The sequence below is a fragment of the Crocodylus porosus genome, unplaced genomic scaffold (genome assembly GCF_001723895.1).
Source record: "Crocodylus porosus isolate Cpor-Errol unplaced genomic scaffold, CroPor_comp1, whole genome shotgun sequence".
In the NCBI taxonomy this organism is placed as follows: domain Eukaryota; kingdom Metazoa; phylum Chordata; order Crocodylia; family Crocodylidae; genus Crocodylus; species Crocodylus porosus.
The window spans coordinates 57,081,767-57,097,990 of NW_017728947.1; the positions used below are offsets into that span (position 1 = coordinate 57,081,767).

Here is a 16,224-nt window from a genome sequence, read left to right on the forward strand (position 1 = left end):
TGCTCCCTTTGATCGTTGTTGGGATTACCTCCCTTTGGGCTTGGAGGATCGTCTCCTTGAGGAGCGACCACTCTCCTTGGACACCTGGCTCCCCTCCCCTCTGGGACCTCAGTGCTTCCCTAGCTATTCTTCTTAGCACATTGAAGTTTGCCCTCCTGAAATCTAGGGCTGCTGCCTTGCTGCAGGCCTTTGCCACCTTGCACTGGATGGTGAATTCCAGCAGGCAATGATGACTGTCACCCAGGTGGTCAAGCACCCGCAGCCCCCTCACCAGGTCATCTCCCGTGGCCAGCACCAGGTCCAACAAGGCGTCTCCCCTGGTGGGGCTGTGCACCTCCTGGGTTAGATGAAGGTCCTGCACTCTGGCTAGGAACCTATGTGAGCGGTCAGACCTGGGTGACTGCTCTTCCCTTATGATGAAGTGAGCTTGGGCTCACAAAAACTTATGCATCTTTATTTTAGTTAGCTTATTAGGTGCATCTCTACAAGCATGCCCTCTAAGCTGTGTGTTGTGCACATTTGCGTAGGCACAGTCTTGCTGCGCTGTCAGGTGCACCTGCATGGCTGTGCATGCTGCACAGCTTAAAGGAAATGCTGGTCTCTACCCTGCCTTCTGCCTGACTTCTGACTAACACGGCTAACTACCTCTGTCTCCTTATCCACTTGTCCACCTAGCGACAGTGGGTATTCTGGTCAATAAGGATCTGAAAATGAACCTGAAGGAGGACACTGGACCATGGAGGCTTTTCTACATTATGCCAGAGACCAGAACAGTGGCCCCAGGATTGGAAGGGGACAAGGAAAAAGAAAAGGGATCATAATACCACCCCGCAATCTCAAGTTAGACCATGTGTGTTTGCTTAGTCAATCCACCATCTGGTCCTGAAAACTTCATTTATCCACACCGTATGTGCAGACTGAACAACGGTAGTACCAGCCTCCGTGTTCCTTCACCAACGTATCTTAAATCTGGGCTGTTAGGACTACTGCTAGGACAAAAGTAGCAGCTCACTCTGTGTGGCCCATTCAGTCTTCAGCCTCTCAGCTGATATTGCTACGTGGAGTGCTGTTTGGGGTAGCAAAAATGGTCTGAAATCACCAAAAAGCCATGAGGTTGAAATGGAGTTCAGTCACTTTGGCTTTAACCATGATTGAACCTAGCCCTGAAAAACTCCCAATTCCATTATTGCACCTTCAAGGCAGCAGTTTACAAACTTTTTAGACTCATGGCACCCCTTGAAAAATAATAAAGTAATTCTGTTTCAAAGAACTCAGAAGGGCAACAAAAGGCCAGAATATCATTGACATTAAGGATTCCTATTTGAAATATCTGAGTTGAATCATGTGCAGGTGTATACACCGCTAACTTTAACATTGTGTGGCACCCTTCAAAAGATCTCACAGAGCCTTGGTAAAGAATCACTGCTCTAAGCCACTGCACACATATTTTATTACATTAGTGTAATTTTGTCTCCAATACTCCTTTGAGAGGTATTACTCATGACCTGCTATTATTTATTTTACTACCAAGTACCTAGTTTTCTGTGGAAGTTTTAATTGAGGAGGATGGTTAGTATTTAATTAAGAACACCTTCTACTAATGACACAATTTGTATTCCCTAGAAGCCTGGTTCTACTCATTCTAGCACCTACGGGAAGTTCAGAACCTGCCAAGAGCTCAAAAATTATACCACAGACAAACATGTAGAGACAGTATGACAAAGCAAGGGAAATATCACATAGAATATGACATAATATTCAAAATAAATTATTCAGAATTCCAGCAAGTTTAACTGATGTCATGCAATATTGCACATGGTAATGTCCACATTTCTAGAACACCCACCTGCAGGCAGCCTGCTGCTTATCCCTGCTGATCCACCTACTGAATACTGTTGTTACTGTCCCCTGCCCACTCTTCATTGCTCCTCTGTACCCTGCCCACCTATGCCTGGTCTGCAGTTGCCCTTGTTCCCCTGCCCTGTTGCCACTAGCTTACTGCTGCTGCACCCATCTGCTCAGAATTTACTGCTGAACAGGACATTAAGAATAAATAAAAAGATCATCAAGGCAGATTGCCCTTAGCTCTTCATAGTGCATCCAGAATAAAGGTACTATGAATGTTTCTGCCTTTTCCAAATCTCCCTCCTTATGGCATCATTCTGGATCTAAATCAAAAAATGGTTTATCTCTAACCAGTCTTCAAGGAAAAAGAATACTTGGAAACAGTCCTAGATTAATGCTTTAGGAGGTCTCAGTGCCAGTAAAATACACTTCTTTTAACTCTAAACTTGGCAGTAATTAATGGATCCCAACAAAGTAAAATCAAACTAGCCAGCATCAGCTTCCAAATGGCATTAACTGCACAGCTGGTGTTGCCAGGTACTGTAGAAAACAGCATCAAATTAAGCCATGTTTGCTGATAGCACATCCCCTCCTTGGTTTTGACTCCCTGCCTGAAATCTGGGCACAATTATCATTCAATTGCTCAAGCTCCCTAATGCAACAGCTCTATGCACAGGCCACATAATATAGGGTTGGGAGATGGCAAAGTAAAAAGTACATGATGTTAGCCATGAGGCTGACTACGAGGCTTTTTTGCAAGACATCCCTTTTGAGATTTTTTTCCTCCATACCAACTCTATCTACTGCATTCTGCCTATATGAATTTCCTTGTGTTTGAGATGCTTTTGATCATATGGACACATTTTACTCATCTGAAATGAGACTTAAGTGAAACAGGAACTGTTGCTGATATTAGATTAATTAAGGCACAGAAAAAAAAAAGAGAATGACATGTACTTTGCTATCTTTTCAGAGACCAGGTGAATAGCCTTGGCACCTTTATAGAAGTACAGCAAAATGCACAATTTAAGCAAAGATTATAAAATTTATGTAGACGGTAATCAACCATCTTCCAAAGCCAAAATCATAAATTTCCCATCCTGTCTTCTGTTGTGAAAGTTTTCAGCTTTAAGGCTAAGAAAGAAGATACTTTCATGACATGTATTAGACAGTGAGATAGAATTACTTTAGTTCTTCAAGATGCATTGACAAACATCCTCTAATACTCCAATACTGCTTGAACAGAGATCTTTAGTATTAGCTGCCAGCTAGAACTGGTAGGTAAGATTTAATTTGAATGCATGCATTAGAAAAGCCTGTTCTCAAACTTGTTTTCGGAAGCGTTTTTTCAGGTGATATTCTCAAATCAGAAACCCTTACTATAAGTATCACAAAGCCAGCAAGATCTTTAAGACTGGGACTGTTTTCATTCTTTATTCTACCAAACAACCCTTAAGTGCCCTAGAATTCTTTAAAATACTAAATGCTATTAACAAACTGAACTGATCTCTATTTAAAGAGCTTTACTGTCTCTGAGTCACAAGCCTACCTGTCTGTCCTTGAGGTCCTATAGTGCCATCACACTAGTATCTACGCATTTGAACTAGGAGCCTCACCAATCATTCACAATTGTTGCATGTCCAAGCTAGAGGGGGACTTTCTAGGGTTAAAAGCCTTTCCTCTTCCCCCTCCCTCTGTTTGTGGCTTCACAACTGAGGAGATTGGTTCCCATTGGTCGATTTAAATTTCCAGCCTGAAAAGGGAGTGCCAGCCAAGGGCACAAATTTCTCAATACTGTGATCTTCTAATCCTTCCCAAGCTTAAAAATCATAGCATTACACTCAGCCTTCATAGGGGGGGACCTTGGGGATCCTGTTGAGTGGCATAGGGATCTTACCTTGAGAAGATCTGTGAGACTCACCACTTTTGGAGTGACCTCAGACCCTGCTTCTCCCAGACTGCAGGCTGCTGCTTGCCTTAGATGTGGGAAACATCCCTTGCTTCAGGCAAAAATTCTCCACAATTTTATCTTAAAGCTTCTTCGGCAAGATCCTGGTTCAGTGCCTCACACACACGCGCAAACACACATCATCCTGCCAGCTGCTTACTCACCGGCACTAGCCTGATGCCAGCTGCTGTGGAGGAGTATACAAAAGTGCCAGACGCCCCCTCTCTCTGGCAATAAGCAGAGGTTTAGAAGAATACAAAGAAGTTACAGTACCCTCACATTTAGAGAATGAGACTTTAGTGACAAATTCTATTACAGTCTTGCAGCTAAAACTGATTTGATCCCAAGGTGGGTATTCACTCTTATCAAGGTTTGTATTGCAGGCATAAGATGTTACTCAAGGACCGTATTTATTCTGGACTGATGCTGTGATCTGGGCAGAGAGGATAGGATTATATGCAGAGTGACATTTTTGCAGGGATTCCAATGTATAAAGAATACACATGCGTTTCCCTTAGCCGAGCCATGACGTTACACGATGACTGCCTTGCAGTCCACTCCAGGTGGGAGAGTTAACAAACACAACTCAGCCTCGCACTTCTCAGATCTAGTTACAGGACTGCCTGCTTTGCAGAGTGGAAAAATGAGAAGTGTGAGCTCATTTGAAAAGAGAATGTGACTACAACTCTCTACACTTTTTAAAATATGATGTGCAACATTTTCTGGATGCTGAATTTCAGCAATGGACTTGGTAGTCTTCATTTATAATGCAGGCTTTTGGTACTATCTCAGGACTTAAATAGTGTAGCCAGATCACCAGCTGGTTTATATCACCCCTGTGCCTCTAAAGTACAAAGAAACATCAATTTGCATCAGCTGCAGATCCGTGTACATATTTCAGCTGAACACATTACAATTCCACCATCAGAAACCCAGATCAAACCCAACAAAATCCAATTTTGTAAACAATGATCCAGGTAAATGACCTAGCTACAGGTGTTTGTTTAGCAATCAAGTTAAAACCAGCCAATTTGCTAGTGGGGGAATTATGTATTCTCACAAACAGACTGACAACTGTTTCCTGCTTGCTCCCAGGTCATGTCAATTAACATCTTCTGGACAAGACTCATAGAACAAAAGCTATTTTTAATATCAAATGTTGCTGCCAAGCGAGAACTGTCAATTGTCTTCCCATTAGGATTCAGTTTTAGTTCTTTACCTGTATAACCACAGGCACATGTTTTCACAAACAGTAATAGCAGCAGGCTTTGATATTTCTTTATCATCTCATTGGGACCAGGATAAAAATACAAGCTAATGGACAAAAGGTAAAAACTAACAAAAAAAAGGAGAGAGAAAATAGCTCAGGATTGAGTCAGTCTTGATCCTCCTACCTAATCACCTGTAGTGCTTCTCCCCCAGCATAGTGGAGATAAAAGAATAAAATGCCCACCCACCTCCTCCTCTTGATAGAATAGTTAGAAAAAGGAGAGAGACTGGGCAAGTAGGTTTAAAATGCACTCATCACAGACACAAGCTTTCCAGAGAATTAGAGCTGACAGCAACCCATTTCCTCATGGTTCCCACCTCCTCCCCTGCCACCCCCTGCGCTGTTTTATTTCTCAATTAAATCATCCTGAATCAACGTGTTCATCTGCAGCATTAAGTTTCTCAAATAGTGCCAGGCAATTTTGAAATCGTAGCGAGTTGCCATGGAGAGGAGGGTGATGTCACTGACACAAAAAGCACTGAATTTACAAATACGACAGGAACAGAGCTATTTATAAAGAGCTCTTTTTTCCTTTCCTTTTTTTTTTCCTTTCTCTTTTTGCACTGGGTTGGAGGAGGAAGGACAGGCAGCAGTTCCATACTACATGATCCTGTCAGCAAGTCTCAGGAATGAATTTTCTTGTCAGAAAATGCTTCAAGTCTCTGAAGCTACTAAATACTGTTAGGTTTCAGATTTTCATTCCCTATAGCTGGACTCTGCTTTCCAACTGAGAGCTGCTTTCGAGTAAAAGCCTAAATAGGAGTCAGATAACATATTTTTACAGCAGTCTTCACCCTGAAGGAGTCATACATTACTGCTGAAATGCAGCTATCCCTGGGGTGAGGGGCTGTAGCTAAATAACCCATTACACAGTAGTGAAGCAAGGGGAAATTTTTGACAAGGACACTGTGATAGATACCTTTTATGCAAGTGTCATGGGCTCCTTATAGCACTTTCATTTATCAAGTGACTCCCCACCTACCCTAAAGGTGAAAGGTAATATCATCAAATATTAAAATAAAGCTTTATGCCATTAAAACAATTAAAGCAACACAATCAGGAGCCTGAACAACAGAACAATATGACATAATGGCACATTATTTAACATGTCTCACTTTGGTTCCTAAGACATAAATTCCAGCTTTGCTTTGGCCTTCTGCAGTTGACTTGTCTGTAAATAGATATTTGATTATTTGGGCTGTGAAGTCAAAGTGGCCAGACATAATGCTAGGCATATCACTCCCTTTTGTGTTACTGGCTTCAGAAACTGGCATGTTATAACCATGTTAGCCTAATGAACTCTAGGTTTAAGTGACTCTATGATTTTTTTTTAATACCGGGACACAGGGGAGAAAAAAAGATAAGTGATTTTAATATATACAGAGGCTATTCTAATGTACATTTACAATGGGTGGAAAGGTTCAAGGGGTATAGTCCAGAGAAGAGAAGAGAAGATGGCATCAAGATAGCAATTTGCATACACAAAGAAAACAATAAAGATGTAATCTCCTGTGAGACTAAGAGGTGACAGTATGGTGAGATTCCTAAACTGGATGATGTCTAAGCCAGGATATCCAGAAGGATGGGGCTCCAAGTCTTAACTTCAAGCTTCAAGCTTGAATAATAGCTACTCAAAGCAGATAGGAACTTGGATATTAAGGAAAAGAGTTTTTTATTGTATATGATGAGTGCAGCAGTAATATTCCAACTCAGAAAGAAAATTCGACACAGAATATCTCTGCTTCTCCAGTCTCCCACATCAGTCATTAAAATCCTAAACGTCTAAATTCACATGAGAAAGAACTTCTACGTATGAATTTGACCATACTACCCCCCACTCCCAGCTCTTCCCTGGGTTTTGACTATAGAATTACAAGCAAAGCATGTGAAGCATCATTTAATGCATTTCACCCTAACACTCTATAGAATTAAGAGCTATATAGAAATTAAGGTGCCAGAAGTGTTCAGAAGCTAGCAGGCGAAATGTATTAATTGCTGTTTCCTAGTATTTTTTATCTATAGAAGTCAAAGCACTTCAAAAGGTGGATAAATATATTTACTTTAATTTTATATGCAGGAAACCCGAGAAGTTTAGTGACTTACCTAGTGTTACATAGAAAGGCAGGAACAGAGCTGACAGAAGAGCCTGAGTCTTCCACATGTAATCCAGTGACTTATCTATTGGACTTACTGCCTCTCCTTTAATAAAGAACTTAACTGGACTACAAATGTTAGAGGCATTAGGGCAACTTTCCAAACATTACCTTTCCCATAACTCTGCAGCAGGATATGAAACAACAGCACTTTCAGCATATGAAGTATCAAGAGAAATATCCAGTAAGACTGCGGAGGTTTTATTACCTTTATTTAACATGGGAATGACTGCTACTGGAATGCTGTGTCCTGTTTTGTTGTCTACAGTTTAAGAAAGATGTTGATAAATGGTAGATGGTTTGGAGAAAAGCTGCATGTACAATTAAAGGTTTTGATGATATGCCTTTTTGGTTTTTGATGATATAAAGCGAGATGACAGGAGTTCAAGCTGTTTAACCCAGTGGCACTCAACCTGTTGGCCCCATGGGCCAGATGAGGGATGCAGGGCCAGTCCACAAGCTGGATTGGACCCTGTCACTAGAATCAGGCCCTGGAACCTCATACCACCTCCATCCCGCAGGATTAAGCTCCAAGGGACCTGCACCAGCTCTACCCACCAGGACCAAGTCCCAGAGACCTCATACCACCTCTGCCTGGTCCTGTGTACCACAATAAGGTCTGCACCACTCCAAATGCCTGTTCTAGTGGGAAGAACCATGGTCCAGCAAGGCTCCACATGGACCTGTGAGGAGCCCTGTGTGTTGGATGACAGGGTACCAGGGGCCGGATCTGGCCCATGGGCCAGAAGTTGAGCACCGTTGGTTTGACCTATTGTAGGAAAGATTAAAACATGACTTAATCCATCTACATACCTACACAGTAAACAGAATTTTAACTGTGGACTCTTTAATTGATCAGACAGAAGTAAAACAAATGTTCTAATCCTGGCACACAGGACATAAGTACACTAATATTTCATCATAGGCAAACACTCAAAGTAGGCAACTCCCCTTTTTTCTTAGCACTGAAGGTAATTAACTATTGGACTAACTTACCAAGGGTAGTGGTAGATTCTTCCTCATTTTCTGGCTCATCAGATAAAAATATTTTATTGGGAAGGCTATTTCTTTTTAAAACCCTATAACAGTGGTTTTCAATTTTTTTTTGGCCCAAGATACCCTTTGGAAGATGCTAGCTCTTAGTCTTCACTCCTTTTCTGACTACAGGAAAATAATAAAGCAATTCTTCTGTTGCAAATAACTAAAAAAGATGAGAATATGAATTCCTATTTGAAATCTCTGAGTTTATCTTCTGAATTATATTTGCATACCTAAGAGCACTACTACTGTGTGGCACTCCATGGCACTTCTGAAAGGATCTCAAGGTACTCCACAATGGTACAACACCCTAGTTGAGAATCACAGCCCTATAAAGACCAAATACTTCTATTACATACTTTCACATATTTAAGCCTGTAAGTGACTGTCTTCATGGTTGCCTTCACTAGCTGTCTCTAAGGGTCTGTCCTCTAGGGCAAAACAGGTTCCCTTTAGCCTTTATCTGCATTGTTAAATTTGATACAAAGGTTGCTGCTGTAGTCATTCCAGGAATTTTCTAACATTTGAGAAAGAATAGGGCATATGCTATTGTGAATCTGAATAGAAGGAGCAATATATGGTGCCCCTGGAGGAGCTGGATAAAGTGACAGGGATGGATCCAGAAGGGATGTGGAAATCTGGTCACATCCCCCTTTGATTCCTGAGCCTGGCATGGTACAACACATGTGCAGTGAGCTTGGCATGGCATGGTACAATGCACATGCAGTGATCTTTCCCCTACCCATCATCTGCATCCTCCTTTTTAAAATAGACGATTCACTACTTCATTTGTACACCCTTTTTTGTCTTTTCACAGCCCAAGAAAATCTTGGAACTAAACCCCAAGATACCTATCTACAAAGCAGCATATAATATTAATATATGGCCCTTCTGAAGGTATTGATCTGGACCATCTGGGGAATGGAATACTGCCTAAGTACATTTGAAAGACAAGTTGTAGCCTTCATCTCACTGCACTATCAGAAAAGAACTCATCAAAAGGACTACCTACATGGTAAATTACTCTTTAAATTATTTTCCTACACAAAAGTACAGTGTTGTTCTGGCTTATAGGGGATCCTATAAAACTGAAGAGCAAAATCAATGTGTGTATGCAAACTGCAAAACCCTAGAAATGTAAGTATATGCTCGCAAAGAAAAACCAAGCAAAAGACTAAAGATAAGTTCAAAAGTACTCATTCTGAAGTGTATTTATTAATAAAATCAACATATAACAAAGTTAACTTTTAAATGTGCATCCAACCCCCTAAAGTATAGAGATAGATATTTAACTTTTATCAACACTACTCCATTAACCCAAGTCATTGCCCACTGGCTTGTGTTCTTTTCTCCTCTTGCTTTCAGTCTCTCAAAAGTTCCTTTATGTTTCCATAGCTATTAAGCCTTTGTTTCATCATCCCTACATAAGAATTCACTATCTTCTACTTATCTCTACTTTTAAATTTAAACTGTATTATAAATTTGTTCTCAAGTGTAAGCTTATAGAACGTGTACTTTCTTTAATATTCAAGAAGTTTCTCAAATTTTCTGTTTGGAGGCACAAGAAAATTCTTCTTTAGCAAATTCCACGAATTTCCCAAAAAAAGTGGAGCAGTGCATGCGGGGGCAGCACGTGCCCCTCAAAACCAGAGCCTGGCTGGCTGGCACCAACTACTAGCCAGGCTCCAAACAGCAGGATCATTGCTGTTGCAGCCCCAGGAGACCCCCAGGACCCCAGGTAAGGCTGCTGGGGACAGCCCTACCCGACCCAGGGTAACGTGCCAGAGAGAGCATGGCACAGATGTTCCCCAGGGACAACTAATGGTGGTACAAGGTGTGCAGCTGCTAGTCGTTCCTGGGGAACCAAATACCCATGCTTGTGTGGACATGGCCTATGGAGTTATCTGATAACTTGCATCCTGTTATTTCCCTTGCTATATCTCCAACCTTCTTCCGGAACAGTTTAATTCTGGGATGCATCCATATGTGATAGAATCCTCCAACATTTGCCTGTTCCTATACCATAAATCATAATCATAAATCAGCTGCGTGCTACCCCCTCCCCCCTAGGGCTGGGGATACTTAGACTAAATAAGGTTGAAAACCCCTGCCATAAATGCATGTAATTTTAAGTGGGGTGAGATACAATGGATAGAGAATTTGAAAATAATTTTCTTGTATTATCATGCAGATGCATGTGTGAGGACCATTCTTCCAGATGTTCTCCCATTCTTCAGCACTTATTTATGATCCAATGTCAATACCCCACTTTGTCATAAACAGTGTTTTTTCTCTATTATGGCTATTTGAAATTGCTTTATATAACACAGACAATAGGCCTGCGCGTTTCTGAGATGTGACCAGTATTTTCTCAAATGCTGTCAAATTTCCATTGAGGTTTACCTTTCTTTGAGAATGCATTGAAAAATGTCTCAAGTGCAGGTATTGGAAAAATGGGATTTTAATTTCACCTACATTATATTTCTTTAAAAAATATACATATAGTTTATTTGAAAATGCATTATACCTGTATGTTCCCAGATATTAAAGCCTCCTAACATATTATTAGATTAAATTGAATATTATTATGTATGGGGCAAAAGGTGATGGATATGAGCTTAATTTCTTATATGTGTTTTCCTAGTTTTTTATTGTTGTTCTCATAAAGGGGTTATTATATATTGAATTTGATCTGAAAGATTTCTTTTGCCGTGGTGATATATTAAGTCTGACTGCTGGACAGTCACACTTCCACAGAAGTATTTCTTTCATTTGCACTCTGTCAATCAGAAGTGTCATAGGATCAATAATTAAATGACTGTAGGCAGAACTAATGACCCAAGAAAAGAAGGAAACAAATATTGACAAAGCAAAAATAGAGGGACATGACATTTTTCTGGTCTAGCTGAGTAACATCAGTGTTCAGCCATCTCTGTATATAATTTTGTCTCTGTATATGCTCTGTTTAAATACTCTATTAGAAAATAATTTGTAAAGAGCCACCACCCCTATTTCTAAGAGTGTCCTGATGTAGGTGTCAGTTTTTCAGACTAACTAAGCATAGATTAAGTAGAGAGAACCTACAGGGAGATAAACCAATACATATGAAACAACAGGACATTTTCAGAAGCTGCAGTCTTGCGCTAGTAATCTTCCAGGAAAATCTTTCTGAGAGTGTGCATGGTAACTGCAGTGCCCATAGCCCAGGGCTAAATGAGTTTCTAACCTCCAGTTCTCTGTACCACAATCAAATAACTCAAAATCACCTTGCTAAGCATTAGGACATGTTAAGTACCACAAGAGAATTTTCTAGTGCATAGCATGGAGCATTCATTACACATCACAAGTTAAGAGTTTAGCCCAGAGCCATTTTGGAATATTTATTATTTGGGAAATCAGCCGCAGCACACAAGACAGGTTGAGAATCTATAGATGCCTGCATAGGCAAACCAGGAACATTATATAAATATGGTTATAACCTAGAGAAACAATTTGATGTAAACCCTAGATTTAGAATTACTTTCTTTGATTTTTCTAAAGTAAAATCTACTATGAAATATTCTTACTTTTTAATAGAAATGAAAATACATTATTGAAAGCATAACTTGATATTAATGAACCAAAACTGAATTATATTAATGCAGGAACACCAGAGTTAAGAACGCAATCTAATGTTATTAATCTGAGTCGTTTGCCAAATGTAGAGAGACAATGTAACCAGTGAAGTTGTGTTCAGTTCTTTCACCTGTAGCCTAAAACAGTTGTTCCCAAGCTCTGCTGAGCCAAGACAACTCTGGATAGACTAGAAGCAACCCTCAGATAATTCCAGCTCTTAGTTCTCACTATTTTTTTTGCCTACAGAAAAATAATAGAGCAGTTTTTCTGTTACAAAGAACTCAGAAAGACCACAGCTGTAGAGTCCTATGTGAAATTTCTGGGTTTATCTTGTGAATCATATCATCATAGAACATTAGGGTTGGCAAGGACCTCAGGAGGTCATGTAGTACAACCCCCTGCTCAAAGCAGGACCATCTCCAACTAGATCATCCGAGCCAAGGCTTTGTCTAGCCAGGCTGTAAAAGCCTCCAAGGATGGAGAGTCCACAAACTCGCTAGGTGGCCTGATCTAGTGCTTTACTACCCTGCTAGTGAGAGCGTTTTTCCTAATATCTAACCTAAACTTCCCCTGCTGTAACTTGAAACCACTGCTCTTTGGTCTGTCATCTGCCACCAATGACTAGCTCCATCCCCTTTGTAACCACCCTTCAGGTAGTTGAAGGCTGCTGTTAAGCCCCCCTCAGCCTTCTCTTCTCCAGACTAAATAAGCCCAGTTCTCTCAGTCTCTCCTTATAAGCCATGTGCCTCAGCCCCCCAAACCATTTTTGTTGTTCATCGCTGGATTCTGTCCATATCCGTTCTGTAATGGGGGGCCCAAAATTGGGCACAATACTCTATAGAGGTGGCCTCATTAGTGCCAAACAGAGGGGAAGAATCACTTCCCTCAATCTGCTGGCAATGCTCCTACTAATGCAGCTATTAGCCTTTTTGGCAACACAGGTACAGTATCATCTGACCACAGCAAGATGTGCATCAAGATGTTTTTTGAAGATCGACAGTGGATGACTGTATAGTTCTGAGAGCCGCACTTCAAGAAGGATGTGAAGAAGCTTGCGAAAATCCAAAGAAGGGCCACATGCATGATTAAACGCCTGGAGACCAAGATGTGTGAGGAGAGGCTGAAGGACTTGGGATTGTTCAGCCTAGAGAAGAGAAGACTCAGCAGGGACTTGGTTGCAGCCTGTAAGTATATCGGGGTGTACATCAGGGCTTGGGGGAGCATCTATTCACTAGGGCTCTCCAAGGGAGGACAAGAAATAATGGGCATAAACTGATTGAAGATCACTTCAGGCTAGACATAAGGAAAAACTTCTTTACAAGCTGAGTGCCAAGGGTTTAGAACAGGCTCCCCCCCAGAGGTGATACAGTCATCCACCCTGGTGATCTTCAAAAAGCATCTTGATGCCCATCTTGCTGGGGTCATCTCAGCTTATTATCCACTGTTCCTTTTCTGCAGAGCTGCTGCTTAGCCAGTCAGTCGCCAGCCTGTACTGGTACCTGGGATTTTTCTGTCCTAAGTGCAGGACTTTGCACTTGGCCTTACTGAACTTCTTGAGATTTCCTTTGGTCCAATCATCCAATTTGTCTGGGTCTCTCTGAATCCTTACCCTCCATCATATCTACTACTCTCCCCATCTTGGTGTCATCCGCAAACTTGCTGAGGGTGCAGTCAAACCCAGCTTCCAGATTACTGATGAAGACATTGAACAAAACCAGTCCCAGGACTGACCCCGTGGTCACTCCACTTGTTATTGGCTTCCAGCTAGACACTGAGCCATTGAGTACTACTCTTTGTGCCTGATGCTCCAGCCAGTTTTCTATCCACCTTACAGCCTTACAGTCCATTCATCCAACCCAGCCTTCTTTAGCTTCCTTGGTAGAATGTTGTGTCATGCTTGTGTAAATGTGCTGAAGGGTTTCCTCAAAGCTTGCACTCTTGGGGAGACTAGCTGAGGAGAGGGTAGCTGAAGCTGTGCTGAGAAGGGGACTGCTACCAGGACAATTGCTTCTGAGAAGATGAATGGCAGAAAAACTGTGACCAAGTGAGCTGCTACTGAGGGCAGAGGAGCCACAAGCTAATGAGTACCCTGGTATCCTTTATTAAAGGAGCAAGGGTTGTGCAAATGAGTTCCTTGCCCCCACTCTTAAGATCCCTGGGTGTAGGGAGTCACTGGTAGGGAATCAGGGACAGGGGTTGCTAGAGGAGGTTTTCTGGGAGAGCTAGAGAAAGCAGCAGCGAATCATGGCTGTGTGGGAGCTCCAGCAGAGAGCTCAATAAAGTACAGCCAAGAAGGGGAACTCCAGATGCCAAACCCAGGGGAGCTGCCTTGGGAAGTGTCTGGGGAATGGTGCGACTGATTGGAGGTATCTACGAAAGACTGAACAAGGAAAGAAACCCTGGTCTCCAGAGCAGTCACCCCTGAGGTCCTAACACGCACTCCCATCTTCTGTCCAGATGACGGCATTGCTACCTCTTCTGAGGCAGAGAGAGTACTGATCCCTAGGGCTCCACTGCAGCCACAGTGGTTTACTTTGCTGCGGGCAGAGTGATTTTGTGGCGACCTGGCTGATTAAGTGTACATACCTATTATAAGTTGCCTGAGTGTTAAAGTTGATAACATAATTACTTTTGCTATATGATAAGTATTTGCTTTATCTGCTGGTATAGATTATTATTGAGCTCATTGAAAATATGTTATTATTTATGGAATGTTGGATTTGTCAATCTCTCAGTTATTCTTGTAAATAATAAACTATTGCAAATAGTTATTTAGCGTGTGGTCTGGTGCGGGGAGGACCCCGGAAGAGCACTCCAATGAGTGGTGGCTCCCAGCTTGTAGATGGAGTGGGAGTAGACCAAGAACTATTGGCACCCCAGGATCCCAAAAATTTGGATGTGGCTGTGGGTAGCACCACCACCAGCGTTACATTTGCATATCTAACAGCGTTAACATAGTGCTGCACCCTTGAAAAGATCTCAAGGCACCCTAGTTGAGACTCACTGATCTAAAAGGTATGACTCGTAACTGAAGAATAGACTGAGCTTTTACTAAAAAGTGTGCGTGTGTGTGTGTCTATTATACACACACAACAAACTGGTGAAGCAAGTGTCAAGCACAATGTGCAGAAAATAATACCATTGTGTAACATCAATGTAAAATAACAAGCTGTTTGAATTAAACATAAGAAAGAGAAACCTAGAATAATTTCACTTTATTGAATAGTTTGAAACCTTTTTACCACACAGACTCAAATAGGTTACTTGCATCAGCAGTACATCTTTTACAAAAACATGGGAAACTACCCCTCAGAAATTTATCCAAATAGGGAACCTCAAGACCTTGATACTGTAATTACATTTGAATGAAAATTAGGCAGGTTCTTTAATCTTTGCACAATTGAGATGTAACAGAACAATTAATGTTTTCATCTTCTGTTTTTGGCTTAAAATGATCTCTCTGATCTCCTTTGTATACACATACACACTTCAGCTTCTTTTATAGTCTAATCTAACCATCTTGTCTATTTCTGAAATGTATTGCTTTGATTTTTTTATTAAATCAATTACTGGAGTTATATGCATGTTTGCAGGTTGTAAACAAGGGTGCATAAAATTATATCATTCAATAAAAGGGGTTGTAAATATGTGTCTTGGATTATGCACCGTCTTCATAAAATGGCTTCTTTTATGCATCACTTGAGGCTGTGATTTAAATAAGACAGGTAGACTGGCACTAAGCTGCTTTCTTAACCAATTCTAAATTTTTTCTACTAACTAATCCCACTTACTCCACAACACCAAGCATAGCCATACCTGAGAATGCATCACAAAAAATAGCTGAATATTTCTGCTGCTGAATTGCTTTATTACCTCTTTCAAGTGTGTCATATTCCTAAACTGTATGAAGGTCTCCAACACTAAAGTACGTAAAATACATCTGAGTTTAGGTAGCTAGATCATTTATCACAAATAAACCCAAGTGGTATTATATACTTGACATATACAACCTTTTGAATAACTAACTAACAAGTACTAACTGTGCTGCAGCTGACAAGATTTTTAAAAGAGGTTTTTGGGATGTAAAGCATTATCAATATACCATTGTTTCTGAGAATGCTGCAGGCTGTCTTTGCAAAGACCCATTTTAATCCTCTCAGCACATGCTTAAAAGTTAACATTTTATTAGAGAGGTTTCAAGATGATTTCCCCTGTTATTTTCATTATTTTAAAAAAATCTTTTCTACAGGCATACCTCGGAGATATTGCGGGTTTGGTTCCAGACCACCGCAATAAAGCGAATATCGCAATAAAGTGAGTCACATGAATTTTTTGGTTTCCCAGTGCATATAAAA

At 41.0% G+C, this 16,224-nt stretch overlaps 1 protein-coding gene across 2 annotated transcripts in view; it reads right to left on the reverse strand.

The window, feature by feature from the left end:
* The window catches only part of PAK6 (p21 (RAC1) activated kinase 6), a 60,119-nt gene extending 56,044 nt beyond the window's left edge, over window positions 1–4,075 (reverse strand). The window contains exon 1 of one of the 2 annotated variants that reach the window (XM_019552268.1): window positions 3,743–4,075. The gene's annotated coding sequence lies outside the window, so the exon portion shown is untranslated. The remainder of the gene's footprint in view (window positions 1–3,742) is intronic. The other variant, XM_019552271.1, reaches the window with a different exon arrangement.
* Between the last annotated feature and the right edge of the window lie 12,149 nt (window positions 4,076–16,224).